Here is a 17323-nt window from a genome sequence, read left to right as displayed (position 1 = left end):
GGACTGGTATACCAAACAAGTGTTCAACATCACATAAGTCAATATATATATAGGAGGACTGGTATACCAAGCAAGTGTTCAACATCACATAAGTCACTATATATATAGGAGGACTGGTATACCAAACAAATGTTCAACATCACAAAGAACAGAATATTTCACGCAATAATTTCATATTAACATCAATGACGTAACAATATAACCATTTCACTTGAATCTCACATCAAGCGTTGTACTAACTCTGTGGGTTTGTGCTCGTGGTAGAATAATTTTCATCTTAATTACTGCCTCCCACCATGATGTGTGGAGAACAGGTCTTCACGGGCTCATTAATCTGTGTCTTTAATGTATACCTCACAACCTATTTAGTTTATAAACTTGGTATTCTAAACATTTATTCTCATCATTTTCCTGTCAGTTTGATGCACCAACGATTCAAGGTCATATTTAAATAGATCACATGGAAATTTTCTGCTTGTCGTATTTCTGAACCGTGGAAGACATATGTGGGTAATGTACTTTACCTGTTAGTAGATATGTGTTACATCAACATGGTGATCGTAATACACTATGTAACACCAATTTTGTTCCTGGATAGTATATGTTATTTTTTAATTGCTTATGTTGTAAAAGTACAGAAAATGGCCATTATTCCTTTCAAACTTTGTTTTTGTGACCTGGATAATGAAATTTAGAAATTACCCTATTTTCTATGTAAAAACAGGGTAATTTGCACATTTTCATTTGCATAAGGTCTGAATAAAACAACATATGAATCGAGATTTACATGTATTTATACTACAGTAAAACAAATATGTTTAGAAGTGATTAGTTTTTCGAGATTTGCGATCACTTTCATGTTTTCGTTATACGCTCCCAGGTCACAAAAGCAAAGTTTGAAGAGAAAAATAGGTCTTTTCCATTTACTTTCGGCATAAGCAATTGAGAAATAACACTTTCTGCCCAGGAACAAGGAAAAGTAAAAATTTTGTAACATAGTGTTATCGATGATGTTCTTCAATAATATCCCCCTCTTATTGTGTCACACGTGGTCAAATGGTTTGTTCTGAATTTTGCGCAAAGCTACACGAGGGCTATCTGCGCTAGGCGTCCCTAATTTAGCAGTGTAAGACTAGAGGGAAGACAGCTAGTCATCACCACCCACCGCCAACTCTTGGGCTACTCTTTTACCAACGAATAGTGAGATTGATCGTCACGTTATAACGCCCCCACGGCTGAAAGGACGAGCATGTTTGGTGCGACAGTGATTCGAACCCGTGACCCTCAAATTAGGAGTCGGTGTCTTAACCACCTGGCCATGTCGGGCCTACATTCAAACTTGACGTCGAGGATTTGAGGACATGTGAATAATTGCTTTATCTCCTAAAAACAGAACTATATAGCTTAGAATCTCCTTCTTTTCGTATGTTTTGTTGTGGCCCCTTATCTTAAATACTTTAGTTTGAAAAGATCTGCCTGTGTTCTAAATTTGATACTCATGTTCATATCTCTTCAATCGCAATTCGCGCAGCTACTTGTTGTTCTTCAACTCAAAATTCTGCACGAGTATTTTAACATCTTGTTTTCAAATGTTTCACTCGAACTATACTCTAGAAGTAGGCCTTCTTAACCAACTCGGACCGTGTCTGTAGCGAACACACGCATATAATTAAAACAGAAGATAGTGACACGAGAGTTTCGAGGGAGAGTGAGGGTTTATAATCCTAGAAGAAGGCTTAAACAGAGAATAAAGATAAAAACCATAACCCTCTCTGAGGTGACGTTTCAAAAATGTTTGATTTTTTGTTGAATTTCAGGCAAAACTAATTGATAGCAATATTTACCAGTCTTCCTTATTTATACACTAGATAATAGTGTATAAATACACTAGAGGATACATAACTAGTTAACACTACCAACCGCCAACTTTTGAGCCTACTTTAATCAAATAGTGCCTCTATGGTTGAAAAGACAAGTGTGTTTGGCGATATGATTCAAACCCGCGACGTTCAGATTTCGAATATGAAACACCAATAACGATGTTTTTATTCTAATATATTACTCCTTTTGTGAAATGTTTCTTTTAAAAAAAATGATTAAAATAAGTATTATGACATACCGTTTCAGACCTTAAACAAATAGTTCTACAAATTTCATAGAAATATCACACCTCAACTTATTCATAAACAGATTTTTGCAAATTATTTCCCAGCATCCAGTTCTTCAGCTGATTCTCTGTGACAGATAACTTGTAACTAATTAATTACTCAATATTAAGACAATACCTCTATCCATTTGATATATGCTGAACATGTCACCATACTAACCACCCGTGAGGATGTTTTTCAGGACCCTCTTATCCGATGGTTCAAGGTTAATAAAGGTGGATGTTACAGTTTTAACAAGTTACTCCCACACTCTTTAACAGACCCACTTATCCTATGGTTCAAGGTTAATAAAGGTGGATGTTACAGTTTTAACAAGTTACTCCCACACTCTTTAACAGACCCACTTATCCAATGGTTTAAGGTTAATAAAGGTGGATGTTACACTTTTTACAAGTTACTCCCACACTCTTTAACAGACCCACTTATCTTATGGTTCAAGGTTAATAAAGGTGGATGTTACAGTTTTAACAAGTTACTCCCACACTCTTTAACAGACCCACTTATCCAATGGTTTAAGGTTAATAAAGGTGGATGTTACAGTTTTAACAAGTTACTCCCACACTCTTTAACAGACCCACTTATCTTATGGTTCAAGGTTAATAAAGGTGGATGTTACAGTTTTAACAAGTTACTCCCACACTCTTTAACAGACCCACTTATCTTATGGTTCAAGGTTAATAAAGGTGGATGTTACAGTTTTAACAAGTTACTCCCACACTCTTTAACAGACCCACTTATCCAATGGTTTAAGGTTAATAAAGGTGGATGTTACACTTTTAACAAGTTACTCCCACACTCTTTAACAGACCCACTTATCTTATGGTTCAAGGTTAATAAAGGTGGATGTTACAGTTTTAACAAGTTACTCCCACACTCTTTAACAGACCCACTTATCCAATGGTTTAAGGTTAATAAAGGTGGATGTTACAGTTTTAACAAGTTACTCCCACACTCTTTAACAGACCCACTTATCTTATGGTTCAAGGTTAATAAAGGTGGATGTTACACTTTTAACAAGTTACTCCCACACTCTTTAACAGACCCACTTATCCTATGGTTCAAGGTTAATAAAGGTGGATGTTACAGTTTTAACAAGTTACTCCCACACTCTTTAACAGACCCACTTATCCTATGGTTCAAGGTTAATAAAGGTGGATGTTACAGTTTTAACAAGTTACTCCCACACTCTTTAACATTAGTTTTATTACTAATAAACATATAATAGTATGTGGTTTGATTTTGTCTCATTTTTATCAAAAAATAATATATTTCTTCACCAGTTTTTCACTGGAAAATCGATTGTCTAAATCTTTAATGATACGTAACACTGAAACTTGTATAGATAGTGTGTTTATACAGTACTGTGTAAAAGTGTTAGGACAAGTTGTTGACTTTGTCCTAGTACTTTTGCACAATGCTGTAAATAATAAACAATGGTAAAAGTAGCTCATTATCTTTATTGTAAACATTTCTTAACTAATAAAAATCAGGGATATTTATTGTAATTCCTGTATTATTGGTAAAAGTGGTAGGATTAATTCATTGTAAACATTTCGTAAACGATAAGGATATTATATATTTATTGTAGCTCGTTTGTTATTAGTGAAATTGGCAAGATAACTTTACTCTAAACATTTCGTAATCAATAAGAAACAGTTATTGTAGTTCTATTCGCTTGTAACAAAAAGAAGTAACATCCGCTATTCATAATCTCGTAGAAGTAAAACACGTGCCTTGTCCCCATGACTATCTAACACAGCACTTGTAAGATTAAGGACGAATGGCTCTAATTAACCAACATTTAATCGACCCTGTTGTAGTTGGTTTCTGACTCGATTCCGTCAAACTGTTTTCACACGCTATTGTATTCATCTCTCTTACCACGTTTTATACAGACAAATTTAACTTTTCCAGTTGCTACAGCAAATAGCGAACTGTTTATTTATAATAGAAATTCTCGTAATAGATGTTTTCAAGAAGTGTTTTATAGTCTGTGTTACCACGAGAGGTTTTGGTTTTGTTTCAAATAAAATGAAAACGTGGACGTACGGATATGTTAAGTATTAATTACCTGCTTCATACCAACACATATCATGTATAGTCTTTGAAAAAAAGGCTAATACTTAAATAGTTAGATTACAGTTAACTGGTCATGTTTAAGTTTAAACGAAACGCTGTTTTCGTAACCTTTATCTCTTAATTTTGGGCAAACGGTTGGAAGCTCAAAATGTTACAGTCAATTTATACTTTAAAATGTATTTGACAGTTTTACACTCGTTTATAGTATATTAATTTCAGTTATCTTATAATTTTCAAAAATATATTTATAGGGCAAACAGTTGCTATGTGCTCAAACCAAAGCATTATCTGTAACGTGTTTAACAGCAGAGAGCAACCGAGAAGGTAATACCGATACAGGTATACGTTCAAAATAAACAGAGTTATTTATAAAAAACGGCAAGGAATGCGAAAGCGTTTCAATACTTTTGTTGGTAACACGACAGTCTACGGGAACCCGTAACAAGTAGCGTCACGCCGTCGCAAATAACTGAGAAACTGTATGTAAGAAAGTGGTCAGTAAAAACGACCGGCGGAGAGGTCTGAATTGTTTAGTTCAAACTCACAAAGGTATGTTCAGTTCAGGAGGAAGACCAGCTGGTCTAAAGTTAGGACTAAATACACTACCGAGTCCTTCCTTTCAGTCGCCCGCTTTTACTGTTCTCTAGATTCCCGCTGTGATGTGTTCGAATTTCAAAGGAAAGCTTCTTTGTTGAAACATTATAGAGAGTCGTAGAAGCTCTTATTGTCAAATTGACCGTTACGTTTTGGAGAGCCGTTTAAAAATTCCCAAATATTCAATTTTGTTATTCTAAGAATTTCTAACACACGCATATATATTAATATTGTTATTTACAACAAGGATACAAAATGTTATATAACAAATGGGAAAACAAAACTCTTAATGTTTGTTTCTATGGTAACGAAACTTTTTCTTCAAGTTTGCATACATTATTAAAAACAACTGGATAATGAAAGTTCAGCTTGTGTTCAGAGATTAATCTCGTCTACAAGGACCTTAATTAAAATGTTCCTTATTTTTGTTGCGTTTCGAATATCCGGCTTGTTTGTGTTCAGATATAAATCATATTTTTTTCCAATCGTATCCAAAGTGTTCGTTTTTAGTTGTTGTTGTTGTTGTTGCGTTTCGAATATCCTTCATGCTTGTGTTCAACTGTTCAAAACATTTACAAGAACCTTAATTAAAATGTTCTTTATTTAGTTTCGAATAGCCGGCTTGTTTATGTTCAGATATTAATAGGCCTAGCATGGCCAGGTGGTTAAGGAGCTCAACTCGTAATCTGAGGGTAGCGGGTTCAAATTACCCTCAAACCAAACATGCTCGCCCTTTCAGTCGTGGGGGCGTTATAATGTGACGGTTTTACTCATTGGTAAAAGAGTAGCCCAAGAGTTGGCTGTGGGTGGTGATGACTAGCTGCTTTCCCTCTAGTTTTACACTGCTAAATTAAGGTCGACTAGCGCAGATAGCCCTCGTGTAACTTTGCGCATAATTTAAAAAACAAACAGATATTAATAATAACTGTAATAATCTTTGCAGATAAAGCGTTTGTCATTTTTGCTGCCTATCGAATATCTGTTATGCTTGTGGTTTTAACCCAAACGTCTTTTTTTTTCAAGATACGTTTTTTTTTGTATCCTAACAGCTGCAACAATCTCAGTTATAAGTACCTTGCATAATGTGTTGTTTACTTAGGCTGTAATATTCAGTTGCTTTGCTTTTTTCAGACGTTACTTACAGTTGCAAGAATAGTAACATAAGGTGAAAGAAAGTTCATGTTTCTTCCTCCTGTCTCTATATACACTTCTGTAAGTGTTAATTACTGAGTTAACAAATTTCACAGAGCTCTTGGGTTTCCTGAATCTACGTGTTTCAAACTGATTTTTTTTCAAACGTTAGCCCAAAACTAAAAATAACTCGCAAATTAATGAAGATAACAGTTGACAGCCGGTGTTGTTAATTAGCTGCCTTCCCTCTTGCTTAACGAGTCAAAATTGGTGACGTCTCTGTTCAGATAATCCTTTATTTAGCTTTGAGCGAAATTCTGAAACATCTGTATGCGTTGTTAGTGGTCTATGGAATTTCTCTGATGACATTTCAAGCTACTGGCGCAGATCTTCGTCCAAAAAAAACAACTTCCTAAACAAATACAGTTCATAAACAATTATACTTTACTTTGTTCTTACCTTTGGCTCTCGAGCAGTCTGACTTATAAAGGCGGAATTTGAATGCGATGACTCTATACTTAAACAATGTATTAAACATGTTCAGAACCAAAGATCTATCACTTTAGCTATTAAGAATGTGTTGCTTGTTAAGAACCAAGGATGTGTCAGTCTAAGAGTTCTTTAGTTGTTAAGTTTCTTATCAACAATCATCTTATAACTCAAATTTAGGTACGCATTAAAAGGCCCAGCTCCTGATCCAAGGATCGCAGGGTCGAATTCACGGTTGCAAGAGGGATCATGTTTGGCGTGACAGTAATACGTTGACAAGGTACACAACAATTTTTCCAGTACACATCTTATATGCGTATCACTTTATGTTTGTGTATAAGTTCGTTGAATATAGCATTAAATACGATTTTTTGATCAAGTTTAATATATTCAAGTGTTTTCATTTAGTTACTTTGGAAAAACACTTATTTTATATATTTGTGTGTATATGTATATATATATATATAAAGCTTATTTTGATTATTTAGATCCTATTATAATTGTGAGAACTTACAGCTAAGATAGATTGTAAAGATAGATAGATTTGTAATAATTAAATAATGACTTACCTGTTGTTAGATGTCCAGTGGGATTGCAGCACTCACCTGTCGTCAGATGACCAATGTAACTCACTTTCAAAATTCAAGTAAAACCTGAGTTGAGTCAAATTGTTGTTGGTGCACCGCTTTCAAATACGAACAATCTGTGACGTCACAGTCACTGATGCAAACGGTCTAACACGCTGACACCTAGTGGATAATTTATGCAATAGACTGTATGTATGGTTCGAGTTTTACGTATTTTTCCTACACTGTATGTACTGTTTTCACTACTACTACTATAATGTTATGTAGCATTTGTTTAAATTCTTGCATAATACGTTTCACTCCTTAAATAAGAACAACAACAGTAATTTGAAATTTATTTATCTATTTTTCTTTCCTTTCATAGATGCGTTTGTCAATTGTTTTAGTATTACAGTTAGTCAATTTAATTTTCAGTTGCATGAAATTCACAACTAGGTCAGATGGAGTTCTAACTCCCAATGAACTACGTGTAGCCAATTGGTTTGTGACCCGAACTGTGAATCCGATGGTTTATGATTTATCGCTCGTTTCCACAGAAATGCGCTTCGAACTTTTGGCCTGTAGTGACGATCTAATCCTATTATTCTATCAGACAGGAGTGGCCTAAGAATTAGTGGTCGGTGTTGATGATTATGCTGCCTTCCATCTAATCTATCAGTTCAAAATTAGGGCTAACTATTTCCTTTGTACAGTATAGCTTTGCGAGAAAATATGAAAACATAATTTCTGATGCAATAATCTAAATGTCAAGGTTATACTCTTAAACGGAATGAAAATGTTTTTGGATTAAAATGACACGTCAAATAACTCACAGTCTTTGCATAAAAAGTAATATAGAATAAACTCAACCTGATTCTTTCTTATTTACATAGGACCCGGTATGACGGGTAGTTAGAACACCCGAATCCTAATCTGAGGGTAATGGGTTTGAATCCCTGTTACACCTAACATGCTTTTCCTTTCAGCTGTGGGATCGTTATGATATTACAATCAATTCCACTATTCGTTGATAAATAAGTAGCCGAAGAATGGGCGGTGGTTACTGCTAACTAGTTGCCTTCTGTTTAGTCTTACGTTGCTAAATCATGAAGGGCAAGGGCAGACAGCCCTCGTGTAGCTTTGTGCGAAATTTAAGAAACAAATCCTATTCACATTTTACAGAATTTTCCCAAATACTTTGGCTTTCAGAAATATAAAGTAACATAAACAAAGAAGTATATTATACACTTAACTAACAACATTTCAAATAATGTGAGGTACCCAAAAAATGTTTAATGTTAATTTTAAAGGAAACATGTCTTTGATCATTGAGTAATTAATCAATGCTATACATTGTTATATTTGAGGAGTGCCTCATGCTTCCAAACAGTAAATTTCATCGTTTCTTTATTATCTTTCTTAAATAATATGCATATTACGTATTCACTAATAATACAAATATTAAAATTTGTTGTATACCTATGATAAATAAACTTCACATGATTTTTTCACAAACAGTGTAAAAACCATAGTTCCTTTCGTACCTTTAATAAATAAACTCAAAATAAATTTTGTGTGAATTATAGCTCCCCTTATATCAATGGTCATGAACTCCAACTAAATCATGTCCACCATGGTCAAGTGGTTAAGGCACTTGACTCCTAATTCAAAACTCGCGGGTTCGAATCCCTGTCATTCAAAGACTGCTCGTCCTTTCAGCTGTGGGGTAGTTACAATGTGAGAGTAAATTCTACTACTTGTTACTAAAAGAGTAGCCCACGAGTTCAAGATGGGTGGTGATTACTAGCTCCCTTTCCTCTAGTCTTAGATGGCTAGATTAGGGACGGCCAACTCAGATAGTCCTCGTGTAGCTCTACTAGTCTTAGATGGCTAGATTAGGGACGGCCAACTCAGATAGTCCCCGTGTAGCTTTACTAGTCTTAGATGGCTAGATTAGGGACGGCCAACTCAGATAGTCCTCGTGTAGCTTTCAAAACCCTAAAAACTACAGTTCCTCATAAACTTCAAATAAATTACGTATAAATTATATGTCAACGATAAATAAGCTCCAAACTAATATTAAATTTCTAAGTTAATTTGAGAAAAGAAAATCCTTTTTTCTGTGTTTCGACGCGGATAATGAAGTGGATAAATGAAGTTTATATTTTTAAATAAGCGCTGAAATTTGTTTATTTAAGTGAACTGTGAGGTTTCTAAACAAATTTTTTTAAAACTTATACTGTTGGTAGTTAATATAAAAATAACATGTCTACCTTTCTTCTTGTACCTTAAACGACCGTGGCCTTCTTATTAATAGGCTTAGGATGCATATTTATTATAAATTTAATACAGTAATAAATCTCAACACAGTTCGGAAAAATGTGAGAGTATTAGTACATAAGACGTTGTTCGAACTGTCATGGCACGACTTAACACATTTATACATGTGCGAACTACTTTTAAACAAATATATTTCTGGGGGCTAACTTTAATAAGGCTTACGTACAATTCTGAAAGAAACTGGTGACGGTTTATTATTGTTATGAATCCCTATAGGGAGCAATTTAATCTTCAGGGGAAACGATATAAACATTTTATTTACATACTCAGTAACTGATATTTATGTGTTTATTCTAATACCAGTTGCCTGTTCAACTACAGGGTAAGGCAAAGAGACAAATCCAAACGCTGAACGTCTTCTATCACTTCTCGGATGGGGGTCGTAAGTGTAGATGCAAGAAGATAAGTGAAATTCGGTTTAATAGCTTAACATTTATCAGCTGCCACACATACACACACATACTTCTGTCAAATAATAGTTTAAATTTAGTTTTCTCTCTGCTTCTCCGGAAAGAAAATATTCACAATCATTACTGGGCAAATTTTAAAGTAGAAACAAGTACCTAAATATTTAGTATTTTCTACAAATAACATCAAAACTTATTACTAAAATAATTTTACGTTTGAGTCGGTGCGTTTTATGTCTTGGTATCTGTATTTTACATTTCAAGGCTAACGCTGAGTGATATCAGATGGTGTTTGTTGTTGTTTTTTATAATGAACGCATAAATATTCACAGTTTAAATACATTTGTTTGTAATGAAGTACAAAGCTACACAATGAGGTACCTGTGCATTGCCCATCACGGGTATCGAAACCCAGATTCTACCTTTGTAAGTCCGCAGACACACCGCTGTCCCACTGGGATACTTTTAAATACGTAGTACATAATATTTCTAATAAGCATACTCTGGTGTATATAAATATACTATAAATCACGTTCATATTTCTACAATTAAAGCTTATATAAGACTTTTAAATGATGTTGAGTGTCACGTATTCTGCTGTGAAAAAACAAAACAACAAAGCCAAATTTACTATTAAGAGAAAAAAACAAGAAACTTATACGATACCATGACACATGAGTTGATGTGAGAATTACACCTTATGTTTCTACGTGTTGTGTGTGTTTGGATATCACTAGCAATGAAAACTAATTGCAAGGCAATTACACTACGCAAAATTGATCTAAAAATGCATAATTCATTGTTTGTTTGTCGACTTCCGCACAAACCTACTTGATTATTGCTTGTGCCGCCCATAATTTAATGTGATCGACTGAACGGTAGACAGCCAGTGAACGCCACCACCACTAACACTTGTGTTATTCTAATATAATAGTGCAAATGCTTATCACACTGAAAAAAGCGAATATGTTCGGTGACAAGATTCGAAATCATGACGTTCAGAATGCGCTCTTACCCCAAGGTCTTACCAGGTCAAATGGCATATTTGAATTTCACGCAAACCAACACGAGAATCATGTGCACTAGCCGTCCCTAGTTTAGCAGTGAAACACTATAGGAAAAGCAGCTAATGAAAACTGCCAACTCTGGGCTACTCCTTTACCAACGAATAGTAGGATTGACTTTTACTCTATAACTCTCTCCTTAACGGCTGAAAGAGAGAGTATGGTTGGTGAGACGAGGATTCAAACCTGCAACCATGAGATTGCGAGTCGAGCGTCTAAACCGTGAGACTATACAGTATGCAATTTTAATACAGTTTTGATCGGTGACCTGAAATGCAGAAGGTAAAAACGTAGCTGCTCTTGTGAGAAGTTTATCAGAAAATGTATTACGTAGCTAATCTGAATTGTGATTTGGTTTAACTAAATAAGATGACTGGTCAAAAGGTTTGAAAAGAAGGCAAAACATTCTGTTTATTTAATAGGATAAAATTTAGTGTGTAATACGGACTTTTCACACCACGAAATGCCGTCTCTGCTCTGGTCTGATAACAAACCTTGTATCGCCTATTTTTGTGAGTAGAATGAAATGAAACTATGCTTGTACAGTCATGCGCAGCTGCTTGTAGAACTAAAAAGTTTTATACGTAGTCTACATAGTCCTAATCAAGTATTAACATTTTTTTTGCTTAGAACAGTCTATTGCTCCCAGACCCCAGTATCATTAACATACTTTGTATGCAGATTGTGCTGCCCCCAGACCCAAGTACCATTAACATACTTTGTATGCAGATTGTGCTTCACATGATGTGCATTGTCCTTTGTTCTCTCAAAATCGGTAAGTCTACAGATTTAAAACGCTAAAATCTGAGCTTCGATTCTCCTCGGTAGACTCAGCAGGTAGCTCGATGCGACTTTACAATAAGGAAAACACACTAAACACTCAAATTAAAACCTCACCTCACGTACGAGCCTGACACAGATGAAAAAGTTGTTTTTTTATAATATTACTCATAACTATCTTTTAACCTCGGGTATCCTATTATCTTGTAGTGAAGCAAACTTAACACTAGATACACTATTACCTTGTAGTGAAGCAAACTTAACACTAGATACACTATTACCTTGTAGTGAAGCAAACTTAACACTAGATACACTATTACCTTGTAGTGAAGCAAACTTAACACTAGATACACTATTACCTTGTAGTGAAGCAAACTTAACACTAGATACACTATTACCTTGTAGTGAAGCAAACTTAACACTAGATACACTATTACCTTGTAGTGAAGCAAACTTAACACTAGATACACTATTACCTTGTAGTGGAGCAAACTTAACACTAGATACACTATTACTTTGTAGTGAAGCAAACTTAACACTAGATACACTATTACCTTGTAGTGAAGCAAACTTAACACTAAATACACTATTACCTTGTAGTGGAGCAAACTTAACACTAGATACACTATTACCTTGTAGTAAAGCAAACTTAACACTAGATACACTATTACCTTGTAGTGAAGCAAACTTAACACTAGATACACTATTACCTTGTAGTGGAGCAAACTTAACACTAGATACACTATTACTTTGTAGTAAAGCAAACTTAACACTAGATACACTATTACCTTGTAGTGAAGCAAACTTAACACTAGATACACTATTACTTTGTAGTGAAGCAAACTTAACACTAGATACACTATTACCTTGTAGTGAAGCAAACTTAACACTAGATACACTATTACCTTGTAGTAAAGCAAACTTAACACTAGATACACTATTACCTTGTAGTGAAGCAAACTTAACACTAGATACACTATTACCTTGTAGTGAAGCAAACTTAACACTAGATACACTATTACCTTGTAGTGAAGCAAACTTAACACTAGATACACTATTACCTTGTAGTGAAGCAAAATTAACACTAGATACACTATTACCTTATAGTGAAGCAAACTTAACACTAGATACACTATTACCTTGTAGTGAAGCAAACTTAACACTAGATACACTATTACCTTGTAGTGAAGCAAACTTAACACTAGATACACTATTACCTTGTAGTGAAGCAAATTTAATACTAGATACACTATTACCTTGTAGTGGAGCAAACTTAACACTAGATACACTATTACCTTGTAGTGGAGCAAACCTAACACTAGATACACTATTATCTTGTAGTGGAGCAAACTTAACACTAGATACACTATTACCTTGTAGTGAAGCAAACTTAACACTAGATACACTATTACCTTGTAGTGAAGCAAACTTAACACTAAATACAATATTACATTGTAGTGGAGCAAACTTAACACTAGATACACTATTACCTTGTAGTGAAGCAAACTTAACACTAGATACACTATTACCTTGTAGTGGAGCAAACTTAACACTAGATACACTATTACCTTGTAGTGGAGCAAACTTAACACTGGATACAGTATTACCTTGTAGTGGAACAAAATGTACATAAATGTGTTAATACAGATATTAGCAAGCGTTCACACTATTCTTTTGGCTTGGAATAATCAATTTACATTAGATTTAAGTAAACGTGATTTGTATTAAAATTATATTAACTCTGAATACACTATTATCTTGTAATGGAGCAGATTTAACCCCAAATACACTATCACATGTTAACCTTGGATACACTGTTTCTTTGTAGTGGGGCAGATTTCTCAAACAGTTGTGATAAAAGCACGAACATTGGTAGGAGTTATACAAATATGTGTGTGTCTACTGAATATTTTTACGAATGAGCCAAGCTGAAATAACTCCACTACGACCGTTCTTTTGGATTTCACAATGGCCACCACCGGAATCAATATAAATAGAACCTGCATTTCTAAGGCACACAGAGGGTTGATTTAATTAGATACACCCACATTTTTTTTGCAACCAAGGATTTTGATTAGATAGCATATAATATATCACCCGTTTAGTATTTCAAGATGGCCACCGACTTTACCTGATTATAATCATATCTGACATATAGGGTAAAATAAACACAGCTTTCATTATCAGACCTGGAGTCTGAGAAAAAATGAAGCCTTTTAACACCATCAGTGGTATTACTTATGAATGGACACATTCAATATGACCTTTAAATATATTTATTTCACCATAATAACACCTGACGACAACTGAACTATCAAATAAACTGAAGCGTAATATCACACAACGTTACTAACTGCTTGTCAACTGGCACAATACACACTTTCAGTGTATAATACGCATTAACCGAATAGTTTTAAGTAATTTCTTTTGAAGTAGGTGATGCAAGTGAAGCAACTTTCCTGACCACTCGCCATGAGTACCGAACACTTCATTTCATCCTGTTGCATTTATAGTTCTTTTAGTACCTGTTTTTATAACCAAACTTTAGCAGTTCCTGACCAGACCCTCTGAGTTCTGGTAGCAAAGATAATAGTCTCTGTGATTCATCTTTAGTGTTACTTTCCATTCATCACTCACTCGAAGATGCTTCCTCGGGAGCTCAGATGTCTGACTGACTTTAAATGTGACTGGTATGGTAGGCAACTCTTTTATTGGCTGTAACAGAGCCCCCTGTGATTGGGAATTTTCCTTAAATCCCCTTCCTTTACCTGTGAATAAATATTGCCTATACACATTATAATTCTACTCAACACTTGCTTAATAATGTAATAGCTGCAAAATATCCAGCTCTGAGCTTGGCGAGTAAACAAGTATCTTGTAACTGAAGAGAGGACTTGCAAACATGCGAAAAGTATAGACTTCCTGAAGAGAATTATTAGTCTTATCACGGAAAAAATGTTCTATTTCACTAACTGATTCACTGATGAATGGTTTACTCCTAAGGATATGTTTCTACATTCTTTCAAACTAGAAGCATTATTTTCTGCAGATTTCCGTTTCTGTGCTTTCTAGAGTCTGTATTTATTGTAGTTCAATTCACACGACTTGTGTACTTAGTCATCTAATCTGGTTATATTGAAAGGTAAACAATCAAAGTGGTTGAAATTGATAAGGCTCCGACCATAATTTTATAATAAAAAAATCATACTGCGCATCCCTAGCAGAGCGCTGTAATTAGCTGTCTGGCTATTGTTTCAATCTGAAGGAAAGTGATGTACTGAGATGAGATGATGTCCTTTCCTTAACATGCTTGTCATGCTTCAGATTATCAACTGTTTTAGCCACTACGTTCTAAACTTGCCACCAGTATAAGCTTCAAATCACTACTATTAATGACAGCATGTGTGTACTGAGCTTTGTCATGTTTGAATAGCATTATCAAGCCTCTCTCATACCAACTGAAAATAAACGAAGATGCATTTTCTTAGTTTGGTTAAGGAATACTGATGGTAACGTTGGACACGGTTGGTACTAGTCACAATTGACAGACATATTAAATAAATGAAATCATTTGAAAATAAGATTTGACTAATCCATTAAAAGTATCCCAATGAGCTCCCTTATCCTGATATAGTTGGGTAATGTCATCCTCTGTGGTTTGGAACCGCAAACATCAGGTATATTGGGTATCGAAAATAGCCATTTTGAAACCAAAAGCGATAGCCTTGATAGGATTACTTCAGGTTGACTTCTGCTTGTAATATATATATCTATCTAGCATCAAGCCAGATTTGGTGCGTTTGTTACACGTTTTCAATTATTTCATATCATGTCACACATATACCCAACTATTGTCGCAAGTTTCAATGTTAAGTTCTTTATGCGAAACCTGGAAATCTATTAGTACAGAAACTCGCTGTAATACTATTATTAGGCTATATATATATATTTGTTACTACATTTACAGAGTAAGTTCCATATGACGATATTACAAAATGTCTTTGGAAAAAGCAGCTATATTGTCAGTAATAATGTTCTTGGTTTATATAAAGACAGAAATTATAAATACTACAGTAATCATCAAGTATTATAAAGTAAGTTCCCCGCGGTAAGTCTACTGCTTTACAACGATAAAATCAGGGGGTTCGATTCACTTCTATGGACTCAGCAGATAGCGTGATGCGTTTTTGCTACAAGAAAACGCACACATTATTAAATAAATTATAAACATTTATAATGATAAAATATATATCAAGTGTTAAATAGTAGAAAAATAAATTTAATAAAACATATTTGTTTGGTTTTTTTTCAAACAAATTTTACAATATACATCTATATGTGTAAGTTTTAATGATCTATAGCGGACCCTAAAATTTTGTCTTGAGGAAGGTTTTATAACTATATGAATGTTAAGGGCGGGCATTAAGGTTTCTTAACATTTATAATAGTTTAGAATATGGGACAGACGAGATGAGCCAGCGGGTCCCTTGTTGTCCCAAAACGTTATATTATATTATTGTTAATTCCTGAATAATTAAAATACTCTATTGTAAATCAACGTGACGTTTTAACTGATTCTTTGGCCAAAATTATCGTCTTTATGTTTAAATTACTTGGTTGTGTTATTATTTTTATTAATGATTTGTAGATCTTGTACTTTTTTCTGATATCACTGTTCAGTGTGCTTCTCTCTCAGTCAGGTGTGGCCCAGCAGTCATCATGGCGGCCCGTCAGAACGTCCGAGGTTCGATCCACAAATTACGCTCCTCTCTTTAAGCTGTAAAGATGTTTTGATCACAATAATTAGTCTCGTTGTTCCTTTAAAAGTAGTCTTGTAGACAATAATCTCTGCTTGGTTGGTTACCACCTCTTCCATTTAAGATGGAAACGACAAACTGCTTTCATGTTGTAGTAAACGTTGTGTAACTTATGACTGCAAAACTAAAATTAATGCACATATATATATACACATACTGTTCCATATTTAACCCGAATAAATTTGATATTCAGTCTAGTACGTTTTTAAGCAAGTAACACTAAGTTTTTTTATCTAAATTTTTAATTTTTCATGTAAATAAAGTATGGACAAGTTTATATTTTTAGCCTATTAAATAACACCTGCGAATATTCCTGACAAGAGAAACGTGAAATAATAACAATAATATTTACTTGTTTATTCCCTCACCTTTAAATGAAATTATACAAATTGAGATAGTAGAAAACATTAACTGAATACATTAAAGATAAAACAAGGTTAGTCCTTGTATGTTATACACCAATACGTATAGGCATTCATAATCCGTGATGACGAGAAAACCCACTTGTAGAGAAAATTATATATTTAAAAGCGTCTTGTAAAAACAACGTTTCGACCTTCTTTGGTCATCGTCAAGTTCACAAAGAAAGAAAGGGTTACTGACCGGTTGCTGACCACATGTTTGAAGTCGGTTGTGTAATTGAGTGTAGGAATGTAGAGGGCGTGCTTAGATGTTGGATATATTTGTTAATATAGGTATAAAGGTGTTCCTTTATATTTGTTTATTTTGGGCTAAAAGGCATTCACTTCAAGAATTATAGAAGTCACTTTCACTGCTTTTTCACGTGACTGCAAATTGACCAGTCAAATTGCAAAGGTTTGTCGTGAATCTATAGGTGTTTTTAATATATTCACAGATCTACTTTTAGGTTGATCCCAATCAGACCTC

At 34.4% G+C, this 17323-nt stretch overlaps 1 protein-coding gene across 2 annotated transcripts in view; it reads right to left on the bottom strand.

Annotated features, from left to right (window-relative positions):
• LOC143226503 (neurotactin-like) overlaps positions 1–7169 on the bottom strand; it is a 31179-nt gene extending 24010 nt beyond the window's left edge. The window contains exon 1 of one of the 2 annotated variants that reach the window (XM_076457531.1): positions 7031–7169. The gene's annotated coding sequence lies outside the window, so the exon portion shown is untranslated. The remainder of the gene's footprint in view (positions 1–7030) is intronic. The other variant, XM_076457530.1, reaches the window with a different exon arrangement.
• Positions 7170–17323: the final 10154 nt, after the last annotated feature.

This window comes from Tachypleus tridentatus, chromosome 9, assembly GCF_004210375.1.
Source record: "Tachypleus tridentatus isolate NWPU-2018 chromosome 9, ASM421037v1, whole genome shotgun sequence".
NCBI lineage: Eukaryota > Metazoa > Arthropoda > Merostomata > Xiphosura > Limulidae > Tachypleus > Tachypleus tridentatus.
Note: the sequence above shows the minus strand (reverse complement) of the source record. Positions and strands in the feature narration are given on the sequence as shown.